We start from the raw sequence: 13,113 nt of genomic DNA on the forward strand, positions 1-13,113 counted from the left end.
AAAGAAATGAAGGAAACGATAACAAAGATCAATAAAACTAAAAGCTGGTTCTTTGAGAAGATAAACAAAGTTGATAAACCATTAACCAGACTCATCAAGAAAAAAAGGGAGAAGACTCAAGTCAATAGAATTAGAAATGAAAAAGGAGAAGTAACAACTGACACTGCAGAAATACAAAGGATCATGAGAGATTACTACAAGCAGCTCTATGCCAATAAAATGGACAACCTGGAAGAAATGGACAAATTCTTAGTAATGCACAACCTGCCGAGACTGAACCAGGAAGAAATAGAAAATATGAACAGACCAATCACAAGCACTGAAATTGAAACTGTGATTAAAAATCTTCCAACAAACAAAAGCCCAGGACCAGATGGCTTCACAGGTGAATTCTATCAAACACTTAGAGAAGAGCTAACACCTATCCTTCTCAAACTCTTCCAAAATATAGCAGAGGGAGGAACACTCCCAAACTCATTCTATGAGGCCACCATCACCCTAATACCAAAACCAGACAAAGACGTCACAAAGAAAGAAAACTACAGGGCAATATCACTGATGAACACAGATGCAAAAATCCTCAACAAAATACTAGCAAACAGAATCCAACAGCACGTTAAAAGGATCATACACCATGATCAAGTGGGGTTTATTCCAGGAATGCAAGGATTCTTCAATATATACAAATCAATCAATGTGATACACCATATTAACAAACTGAAGGAGAAAAACCATATGATCATCTCAATAGATGCAGAGAAAGCTTTCGACAAAATTCAACACCGATTTATGATAAAAAACCCTGCAGAAAGTAGGCATAGAGGGAACTTTCCTCAACATAATAAAGGCAATATATGACCCACAGCCAACATCGTCCTCAATGGTGAAAAACTGAAACCATTTCCACAAAGATCAGGAACAAGACAAGGTTGCCCATTCTCACCACTGTTATTCAACATAGTTTTGGAAGCTTTAGCCACAGCAGTCAGAGAAGAAAAAGAAATAAAAGGAATCCAAACTGGAAAAGAAGAAGTTAAGCTGTCACTGTTTGCAGATGACATGATACTATACACAGAGAATCCTAAAGATGCTACCAGAAAAATACTAGAGCTAATCAATGAATTTGGTAAAGTAACAGGATACAAAGTTAACACACAGAAATCTCTGGCATTCCTATACATTAATGATGAAAAATCTGAAAGTGAAATTAAGAAACACTCCCATTTACCATTGCAAAAAAAAAGAATAAAATACCTAGGAATAAACCTACCTAAGGAGACAAAAGACCTGTATGCAGAAAAGTATAAGACACTGATGAAAGAAATTAAAGATGATGCAAACAGATGGAGAGATATACCATGTTCTTGGATTAGAAGAATCAACATTGTGAAAATGACTATACTACCCAAAGCAATCTACAGATTCAGTGCCATCCCTATCAAACTACCAATGCCATTTTTCACGGAACTAGGACAAAACATTTCACAATACGTATGGAAACACAAAAGACACCGAATAGCAAAAGCAATCTTGAGAAAGAAAAATGGAGCTGGAGGAATCAGGCTCCCAGAATTCAGACTACACTACAAAGCTACTGTAATCAAGACAGTATGGTACTGGCACAAAAACAGAAATATAGATCAATGGAACAGGATAGAAAGCCCAGACATAAACCCACGCACATATGGTCACCTTATCTTTGATAAAGGAGGCAAGAATATACAGTGGAGAAAAGACAGCCTCTTCAATAAGTGGTGCTGGGAAAACTGGACAGCTACATGTAAAAGTATGAAATTAGAACACTCCCTAACACCATACACAAAAATAAACTCAAAATGGATTAAAGACCTAAATGTAAGGTCAGACACTATCAAACTCTTAGAGGAAAACATAGGCAGAACACTCTATGACATAAATCACAGCAAGATCCTTTTTGACCCACCTCCTAGAGAAATGGAAATACAAACAAAAATAAACAAATGGGACCTAATGAAACTTAAAAGCTTTTGCACAGCAAAGGAAACCATAAACAAGACCAAAAGACAACCTTCAGAATGGGAGAAAATATTTGCAAATGAAGCAACTGACAAAGGATTAATCTCCAAGATTTACAAGGAGCTCATGCAGCTCAATCACAAAAAAACAAACAACCCAATCCAAAAATGGGCAGAAGACCTAAATAGACATTTCTCCAAAGAAGATATACAGATTGCCAACAAACACATGAAAGAATGCTCAACATCATTAATCATTAGAGAAATGCAAATCAAAACTACAATGAGATATCATGTCACACTGGTCAGAATGGCCATCATCAAAAAATCTAGAAACAATAAATGCTGGAGAGGGTGTGGAGAAAAGGGAACCCTCTTGCACTGTTGGTGAGAATGTAAATTGATACAGCTATTATGGAGAACAGTATGGAGGTTCCTTAAAAAACTAAAAATAGAATTACCATACGACCCAGCAATCCCACTACTGGGCATATACCCTGAGAAAACCATAATTCAAAAGGAGTCATGTACCAAAATGTTCATTGCAGCCCTATTTACAATAGCCAGGACATGGAAGCAACCTAAGTGTCCATCGACAGATGAATGGATAAAGAAGATGTGGCACATATACACAATGGGACATCACTCAGCCATAAAAAGAAACAAAATTTAGTTATTTGTAGTGAGGTGGATGGACATAGAGTCTGTCATACAGAATGAAGTAAGTCAGAAAGAGAAAAACAAATACTGTATGCTAACACATATATATGTAATCTAAGAAAAAAAAAAAAAGGTCATGAAGAACCTAAGGGCAAGACAGGAATAAAGACACAGACCTACTAGAGAATGGACTTGAGAATATGGGGAGGGGAATGGTAAGCTGTGACAAAGTGAGAGAGTGGCATGGACATATATACACTACCAAACATAAAATAGATAGCTAGTGGGAAGCAGCCGCATAGCACAGGGAGATCAGCTCAGTGCTTTGTGCCCACCTATAGGGGTGGGATAGGGAGGGTGGGAGGGAGGGGGACGCAAGAGGGAAGAGATATGGGAACATATGTATATGTATAACTGATTCACTTTGTTATAAAGCAGAAACTCACACACCATTGTAAAGCAATTATACTCCAATAAAGATGTTTAAAAAAATGTAAATGGATTAAATGTCATGGATTAAACACTCCATGACATAAATCACAGCAAGATCCTTTTTCACCCACCTTCTAGGGAAATGGAAATAAAAGCAAAAATAAACAAATGGGACCTAATGAAACTTAAAAGCTTTTGAGCAGCAAAGGAAACCATAAACCAGACAAAAAGACAACCCTCAGAAAGGGAGAAAATATTTGCAAATGAAGCAACTGACAAAGAGTTAATCTCCAAAATATACAAGCAGCTCATTCAGCTCAATATCAAAAAAACAAACAACCCAATCCAAAAATGGGCAGAAGACCTAAATAGAGATTTGTCCAAAGAACATATACAGATTGCCAACAAACACATGAAAGGATGCTCAACATCACTAATCATTAGAGAAATGCAAATCAAAACCGCAATTAGGTATTACCTCATACCGGTAAGAATGGCCATCATCAAAACACCTACAAACAATGAATGCTGGAGAGGGTGTGGAGAGAAGGGAACCCTCTTGCACTGTTGGTGGGAATGTAAATTGATAGAGCCGCTATGCAGAAGAGTATGGAGGTTCCTTAAAAAACTAAAAATAGAACTACCATGTGACCCAGCAATCCCACTACTGGGCATATACCCTGAGAAAACCATAATTCAAAAAGAGACAGGTACCGCAATGTTCATTGCAGCACTATTTACAATAGCCAGGACATGGAAGCAACCTAAGTGTCCATCGACAGAAGAATGGATAAAGAAGATGTGGCCCATATATACAATGGAATATTACTCAGCCATAAAAGGAAATGAAATTGAGTTATTTGTAGTGAGGTGGATGGACCTAGAGTCTGTCATACAGAGTGAAGTAAGTCGGAAAGAGAAAAACAAATACTGTATGCTAACACATATATATGGAATCTAAAAAAAATGTGGTTCTGATGAACCTACGGGCAGGACGGGAATAAAAACGCAGACGTAGAGAATGGACTGGAGGACATGGGGAGGGGGAAGTGTAAGCTGGGATGAAGTGAGAGAGTGGCATGGACATATATACACTACCAAGTGTAAAATAGCTAGTGGGAAGCAGCTGCATAGCACAGGGAGATCAGCTCAGTGCTCTGTGACCACTTAGAGGGGTGGGATAGGGAGGGTGGGAGAGAGACGTAAGAGGGAGGGGATATGGGCTTATGTATGTATATGTATATGTATAGCTGATTCACTTTGTTATACAGCAGAAACTAACACAATATTGTAAAGCAATTATACTCCATAAAGATGTTAAAAAAAAGACGATGCTACTAATTAGAAACATAAGTTTTGGAACTCAGTTTTTTTATATCCTCTTTGAAGTAGAAACAAAAGCATGCCTATACATAAGCGTATTTGTAACTGAATTAAAAATAAAGTTATTTTTAAAATTATTAATAATACTAATAACATTTGAGATTCAAAACTTCTAATCTGACTCTAACAAGAATAGCTATTGCCTAGTTTCTGAGCAGTTCTTGAGTTTTCATGATGAGTTTTCATGAAATTGTACTTTGAGACTTATTTAAAAGCCTCCATATGAATTCTCAGGCTTTAGCGTGTGATACCTTTTTGCTGAGTCAGTTCACATATAAGTATTACTGGAAAGACTTTCTTGTTGGAATCCAGGTATTCTCCTGAAAGGCATAAATGCAGCAATGCAATGAGATTTTGTCAGAACTTGAAAACATTTACCATATTTTTTTGTTAAATGTTTGTTGAATTGGTTAGGATATTTAGAAGCCAGACATGTTGTCTATATAACATCATTTACCTCCCCTGGGTTTCATCTGCATTCAAATGGACATTTGGTTGAGAGAAAAATCTCATTTTAACGTTTCAGATTTAAAAAAAGTGAACTATGTAGATTTTATCTGCTTTTAGAAGTAAATATATCTTTTCATACATCTTCAGGGGAGTGGACAGATACATACCTCAAAGGACATTCTTTTTTTTTTTTTTTTAAACAACCCAAATGTCTTTTTTTTTTTTTTTTTTTTTAATTTATTTATTTTTGGCTGTGTTGGGTCTTCGTTTCTGTGTGAGGGCTTTCTCTAGTTGTGGCAAGCAGGGGCCACTCTTCATCGCGGTGCGTGGGCCTCTCACTATCGCGGCCTCTCTTGTTGCAGAGCACAGGCTCCAGACGCGTAGGCTCAGTAGTTGTGGCTCACGGTCCTAGTTGCTCCACGGCATGTGGGATCTTCCCAGACCAGGGCTCGAACCCGCATCCCCTGCATTGGCAGGCAGACTCTCAACCACTGCGCCACCAGGGAAGCCCTCAAAGGACATTCTTTTAATAAATACTTCAGAATTTTTTCACATAAAATGACATTTTTGGAGGAGGAATCATGTTTTCTTCCTCACATCCCATATGTAACCATAGTTACTAAAAAATTGTTTTGTTGCTATGAAAATATAAACATATGTATTTCGTTTACTCTTCAAACATTCATCACTTGGTACAAAAATTCAGGAAAGTTTATAAAACTTTGTTATAATCTTTATAAACACAATGGAAAGGAGGAATTTTTTTAGGAAAAGAAATATTACTTACTTTATGCTCCTGAAATATCCATGGATTACTTGATTTGAGAGCAGAGTTCTTGCAGTAGCTATAAGTTTCTCAGAGTCCTTGTAATTGATTTATATTTCCAGGTTTCCTGGGGTCATTCCATTGTAGGGATATATAACAGACAAGGCAGAGCTGATGACATTTCAGCCTGGGGGTAGTCAGACAAATAGACTGTCACACATATGGTGCATCCCCATGGATGGAAAAGCCAGAGTGAAAGCATAGAAAGAATCATGTGGCACCCTGTGCATTGTGTAAAAAAAATTCAATCAAGTAAATTTTAAAGATCTAATTGGCTTTATTGAATGATTCATGAATCTGCAGCATTTATCTAGCAAGTAGAGAGGAGTTCCCAAGGACTGCAAAAAGGGAAAGGTTTTTAAAGGTAGAACAAGGAAGTCATAAAGAAAAAAGATTATTGCAGACCTAGGTGTCCTACCTATGGGGGACAGAAGGGGTCTAAGTGGCAGATTACCTCATCTTCCTTTTGGGGATGGTGAGGGCCCACGTGACAGATTACGTTCTTGGTGCTGACCAGAAAATTTCTGACTGACCAATTAAGACTACATTTCTGGGGAAGTTGAAGCTTCAGTTAGGTTAGGTATTAAGCCCCGGTTTCGTGGTGTGGCCTAGCACAAATGACTCCATTTTGGGCCTATGGCTTTTCTTTTTAACAATTCCCCCCTTTGGATCAGACTTTCAGCTTAACTGAGAGAAGCGATCAAACTTTAAGGCATTAGCCTCACTCTCAGCTACCTCTCTGAAGTTCTCATGGTTTTTTATCATCCCTTTGGTGGTATCCATAGGTTATGATGTTTTTTTCTACCCCTGTGATATTCACAGATTATAGCTTCAGGTTCACAATCTTTAAATTGGTTATTCTCTTCGTTCCTTTCCTGATGTTCCAGTCTTAGGGAGATCATTTGCTTTGTGGTTAGTGGCTGTGAACATGTATTTAAAGCTTTTGCAAGAACACGATGCACCAGGGAGACTATTATAATTATTATAAGCAGGATAATTCCCAATGTTTGGAGTGCACTTCTGAGCCATGGTGCCCAAGCCCGAAATCAATCAAAATCAAGTAAGTCAAGGAAAGACCCCATTGAAGGAGTCACCTTTTAAAAGCCAAGTGGCTTGCTCAGTGATCTTATGTAATTGTTTCAACTTCCCCAGAAGTGTTCATCCAAGTGCAGCAGGGGGTGTTGGCTGCAACACACACTCTTGCTCAGCTCAAACATAATCAAGGGCTATCCTATTATCAAGAATAACTTTGGCCACAGAGTCTAAGGATCTTTGTTGGGCAGCTCTTATCTTAGCAACAGAATCTGGAATATCTTCAAAAGTTAAAGAGAGGTTCCTCATTAACATTTACTCCTAATCAGGAATGTAGGGATCTGTCAAAGAGAGTTAATTTGGAATCATGAATGCCTCCTGGTATTAAGGGTCTGTGGACCATGTAGGCAGTTGCATTCTGGTTATTCTTGCCTTGTATCCCTTTCTTTGCATAGAACCTGGACACAAAGTTCCCCAAATTTGGGATATTAATAAGAGACAGGGAAACATACCAGGGGTCTCTAGCCTCATGGACAGATCCGAGTTTTTGATGACAAATCCAGCAGTCTGAAAGGTTACTTCTCTTAGCAATGGCCTGGGGGATATGAATGGCGGTGTTATCTTTCCAGGCCAACGCTGGAGTAAAGGAAAGAAGGAGAAGAGAGGGTTTCACGTTTAGTTAAAGCATGAAGTCATGATCTGGTGTCTTGGGAAGAAGCAGTCTACCTTGATGTCAGCTACTTCTCTTCCTAGTCAGTTTAATTTGGAGGTCTCCAGCATTTGGATGGGACCAGATGTCAGCTGGCGTCTTCGTTAACTGTGAAATATGTACCCAAGGCTTGAATTGTTGAAGTTTAGCTGTCATCTGAATAGTAAAGGGGACTTGGTATATAGTCCCTTCCAAGAATATTCAAAGGCAGGCTTTGTTCTTACCAATTCACTTTTATGATCTTAAAGTTATCAGAAGCCTGCACTTGTCAAAAAGTTATTTTCTTGAATTTTTCTGAAGATGAAATACTTTTGCCGGAAGACTTTTGCAAAGTGTCAGAGTAAAACAATAGCTCTCTGCAAATGACAGAAGACTTAAAAAATGTCCATTATTAAAGACCTGATGGAATTAACAATGATATTTAGTTATTTCTGTGACACAACATTTTTAGATAATAACTGGAATTAGGACATATCAGATTTCCAGGAATTTCACACAATTTATGAAATACTTATAACATATACCTGTATAAACACAACATAAAGAAGGCTTTGTGTTACTTCTTACATGCTTCCCATGTAATTTAACATACCAAATAAGCATAATTAATACCAAATAAGCATTTCCCTTTTTATAAGGAGAGAGAACAAATCTTTTGAAACGTTCCAGGGGCCCTCTGGAAAATTTCCATGTTAGTTTAAGGTCAAAAAGACTTCATTTAGAATTTGATTTTGGGGAGGTTTGTCAAAAATATCAAAAGATTTTATAACACTTGATCAAATAGGGTCATAGGTCATTGTGAAACAATACTTAGTTACCTATTTAATCAAAATAACAAAGATTTCCTAGGTAGACATTGAAAGTTACATAGTTCTAAGCAAAACTTAGCTCTTTTAATATCTAGAGGACTAGGTTTATTTAAGTAATCAATGACCTGATAAAGACAACACAGAACATAGGTGATTATTTTGACAAGACATAATATCTTTGTTTTTTCTAGGCAGATTACTTAAAGAAAAACCTTTCGTAATCTCTTATTTTCAAGAACAGACTTATAGAAAACAAAAAATGTTGACCTTCTAACAGAGAAAAAACCAAATTCCAATTTTGCACCAGCCAACTTTTGATATTCAAACTTATTTACTTAACTAAATTCATTCTACTTATCTAGTCCTGACCACATGTAAAATTCCTTTTCCTTATTATTTCTAGTAGGCTTAACTAACTGCACATATAAGAATATTTAACTCTTAGTAACCTTTAATTTCTAGTGAAAACTAAGAAGTAAGTATTATAAACTGTCTTTTATGTCAGCATTCTGTTGACTGGCAGACTTATAAATACTTTTTATAATTTCTGGAAATATGCTTCTCACAATGGCACAAAACATGTTTGCTAATAGACCCAAATACCTTTAATTCCTTTGTGAAAGGAAGCAAAGAGTGGATAAACCTATGCCCAGTAATAAATGTTTCAATATTTTATCCTATTTGGAAATGGTCTGGATATTCAATGACTATGCATCATTTAATTCAACTTAGCAAAACTTTAAGGTTTCAGGATACCAGAAAGATTTGGGGTAAGTACTGAAAAAGTTCATCTAGAAACTTTTCTCTCACTTACACCCATTTAATTTACTTGTTTTCAATAATTATTTTTAGACCACCCACAAAAACCTCATGAGACATTAGACAAAGTCTGTTAATGTTCTAGGTTATTTTTCTGGCTGACAAATTTTGCAAGAGATAACATGAACTTATTTGACTAATAAGCCCAGGTAGAATAAAAAGTTTTATGTCTGCATTATATTCAATGTTACTAACTCTAAAGGCATATCTATTTTCATTAAACCATCAAACTTAAACTAGCCTTTATTTACCAAACATTACCACAGATCATGTGAACTTGAAAAGCATTTGGGTTAGTTTGAATCCTAAATTTGTAAAAGGCTTGCTTGTTTAAGCCAGTTAAATAGAGCTCTTTTACAAATTAACTTTAACGATACCATTTGAAGGTAGAAAAATGCCACACACCTACAACACATATTTAGACACACATGAGCATACAGACAGACATAAACAGAGATCTTACAGTTTTCATTTAAAAATTTTCCTTGAACTAGATTTTTGGGCAAGAGTGCTGCTTTAGCAATTTGTATTTTTTTTAAAGTCCCCTTCCCCACCTCCTTTTTTTTTTTCTGCAGTTCTCTAGAGCTATACTTCTAGCTTTGCAAAGACTTTTAAGATAAGGACAGTTGTTCTCAATTCCTTAAAGAACTGGGTTGGAGCCTGGATGCTAATGGACTGACATACCCCTCTACCTATGTTGGAATGTTTCTCTCTGGTTACATTTAGCTTAGAGAAGATGGCCAAAAAAATTTTTTTTTAATCTGTCAGGCTCTGAATATCAGCTTCCAATTTGGCCAAACCTCCGGTTATAAAGTTATTAAATCCTTTCAAATATCTTGTCAGTTTTCAGCCAGGACAAACAATGGATATTTCTGGTAATACTGAACAAACTCTTGGACTCAAGAGGTGTCCCCCAAAAGGGTGCAAAAGATATTGTATTCACAAGATCTAGAGTCACCTAAAGGCAAGCAAAAGAAAGAACTGACAACTTGCATGTCCCAGGCAGGCAGAAAGCCAAGCCAGGTACTTAGGGCATCAAGCAAAACAAGCAAGAAGGCAATGGCTATCCCTGGGAGAGAAAGGATCAATAACCAATGGATCTGTATTTGGAAAGGAAGGGACAAGTTGAAATTTTATTTTCCTCTTTCACCTGGGCACTATAGACAGGTTCGGTAGAACTGGGTTCGGTAAGAATTCTTACCTTTCCCTGGCTTCTGCCATTTTTCCCTGGATCCCCTCTGCAGGCTCCTGTTTTTTATTCATTTTAAGTTTAGCTTTCCTTGGCAGTTTAAGGGCATAGTGTAGCAGTTTACCAGAAAATCCCTCAAAGTCTCATCAACTCTGAGAGGGGTCCATATGGGGGCCCTCCTTCGAAGATAGACATGGGGGAGTCTGTAAGGCCATTAACATGGTGGGCTTTTGTTTACGGTCTCCTGGTCTCTTTAGAGTGGAAAAGACAATTCAGACAGGATTACTAGAATGAATACTTAAGTAAAGGAGGAAAGAGGGGAGCAGTAGCAGTTATGTCAGTCTTATAGTCTTTTGTTTTAGGTACCTCTTGTATCTTTAATTTTTTCTTAGCTCTTTGCAACAGAACTTTCAATGGAGCTATTTTGGAATTTCGAAGCCTTCTGGAGGCTTTTGCATACCAATTAAAATATGTATCCCTTGCTTTTAAGTTCACTTCTTAAATGATTTTGTCTAATTGGAATGTTCCTCATAATGGCCACTGTAATTTCCCTGAGGGCTGGCAGCAGTTTGGTAGGACCCTAGCTTCATATGGGGTTCAACTCACATTTCTGTCCAGCCATATTTTGCCACAAATGGAGTGCCACCCACACTTCTGTCTGGTCATATTTTGGGGATCCCCAACATGATAGTTACCAGGCAAAACTCTCAGGACACAGTAAGATTTTGACATTTTTGTAGATATCTATAGCTTCTGCGATTATAGTTCTTAGACATAAAATAGGCAATTGTGCCAGAAGGTGGTGCACTTGACTCTTTAGAAGTTAAAGGTCCCATCTCTTTTAGCTAGCCTTTACCTACACAAAGCAGGACAAACAAGTATGTGTACCTTAACACTGCAGAATTAAGTACAGTAAATACCAAACACTGCAGCCTGGCCAAGTAAAAGGCCCTGGTACACTACCAACGATTCCCAACTTGGAACCTGAGACTGAGGTGAAGAACTGAACCAGCAGACCTCAACAAATGGGGTCTGTGGACTGATTCCAAACAAATGGGGAACTGTAGCCAGCAGTTCCCAACATGGAATCTAGGGACAGAACCATAAGCTGGGGTTTCCAGTCAAATAGGAAATTGTGGTTGGGACTACCAGAAGTACCCAACATGGAACTAGTGATTCCAAACAAATTGGGAACCAACTGGAAAGCCCGTTAGATCTGGAGTTCAACACAAAAAGAGCGGAGCTCAAACCGAGAGGAACTTACCAACAGCCCCCAGAAATGGAGAGAAAGACAGTGAACTCAGATGGGAGTTTGCAGGTATCATGCCTGTGTTTCTTTTTGTCCCAAAATGCCATCAGAAGTTCACTTTGGATCACACTGCTGCCACCAAATGCGTGAAAAAACCAAAATTCATCTGAGTAAATGTTAAAGCTCTAATTAGCTTTATTGAATGATTCATGAATTAGGCAGCGTTGTTCTAGTGAGTAGAGGGGAGCTCCAAAGGGCTACCGAAAGGGAAAGATTTTTAAAGGCAGGACAAGGAAGTCATAAAGAAAAAAGATTATTTCAGGCTTAGACAACCTCCCTATGGGGGACAGAAAAGGTCTATGTGGCAGATTACTTCATCTTCCTTTGGGGAATGAACGTATTACCTCATTGGTATTGACTAGAAAATTCTTGACTGCCTGGTTAAGACTAAATTTCAGTTAGATTAGGTATTAAGCCCCAATTTGGTAGTGTGGCTTAGCATAAGTGACTCCATTTTGGGCCTGTGGTTTTCTTTTTAACAGCACAGAGTCAGACACTTCATGTAGACAGGAGAAGCAAATGTGCCTGTTGGTCATGAGGAGGCAGTGACGCTAGATATAGGGGACATATACTCTTACAAGTTTAAGGTATGAATGGGCTACTCAGGACTTTGTGCCCAGGACACTTGGGTTTGACATACATAGATGAAATTTTATCGGGGGTGAGGCGGGTAGACAATAAAAAAGTAATCTGGTAGTCATTGTCTATCATGCTCTTCTACATAGGATCTGAACCTAGAATGACTGTGAAGAATTTACTTAACCTTGTTATTTTCAGTTTCATCATCTCTGAAATGGGGAGAAAATTATTCATTTATTCAGTCATTTGTTCATGCCCTCATTTAGGCACCCATTATTTATAAAACACCTGCTGTGTACCAAGCACTCTCATTTTCAGAATGGTAGTAAAGATTAAAAGAGACAATAAATATAAGGTCCAATATCTGGCATAAAATGGATGCTTAATACACAATAGCTCTTAATGTTTCGCTGTGCCTCCAAGGATTCCAGTGCAGTTTGTTTAATTAATGTGCATATGCAACCAACCTGTACCATACCCACCACCCACTAGAGTTTTGAGCAAGATTGGCTTCCCACTAACCTCAACAAAAATTCCTCACAAATCACGGATTACAGAACTTTCATCTGAGTGAAAGTTTAGACTAAAATGTTAAAAAGAGCCTATTTTTAAAAGACATTTTTTCTTTAAAAAAAAAACAAAACATTTTTTAATTGAAAGTGGGCCACTCAGCTTCCAATGAAATCTTCTCTTAAGTGTGTACTTCTCTGACTGAGGTGTTCTCTGAAAGGAATATACGATTTAGATTTACTTTCATTGACTTAGAATTCTTAAAGCCAGCCCAGAGGTTAATGATGAAGGAAGTCACGATGAACAAGCAGCGGTTTGTATGATCTCCGAAGCTTCAGTTAAACACTTGACCGTTCCTGTTTCCTAGGGAAGAAATCACTGTGACGATGCTTTCTCATTATAAATCTTCTCT

The 13,113-nt window shown here is 37.6% G+C and overlaps 1 protein-coding gene across 41 annotated transcripts in view; it reads left to right on the forward strand.

Moving 5' to 3' along the window:
* ANK2 (ankyrin 2) overlaps positions 1-13,113 on the forward strand; it is a 695,510-nt gene that overhangs the window by 587,045 nt on the left and 95,352 nt on the right. The window lies entirely within an intron of this gene.

This window comes from Balaenoptera ricei, chromosome 5, assembly GCF_028023285.1.
Source record: "Balaenoptera ricei isolate mBalRic1 chromosome 5, mBalRic1.hap2, whole genome shotgun sequence".
NCBI lineage: Eukaryota > Metazoa > Chordata > Mammalia > Artiodactyla > Balaenopteridae > Balaenoptera > Balaenoptera ricei.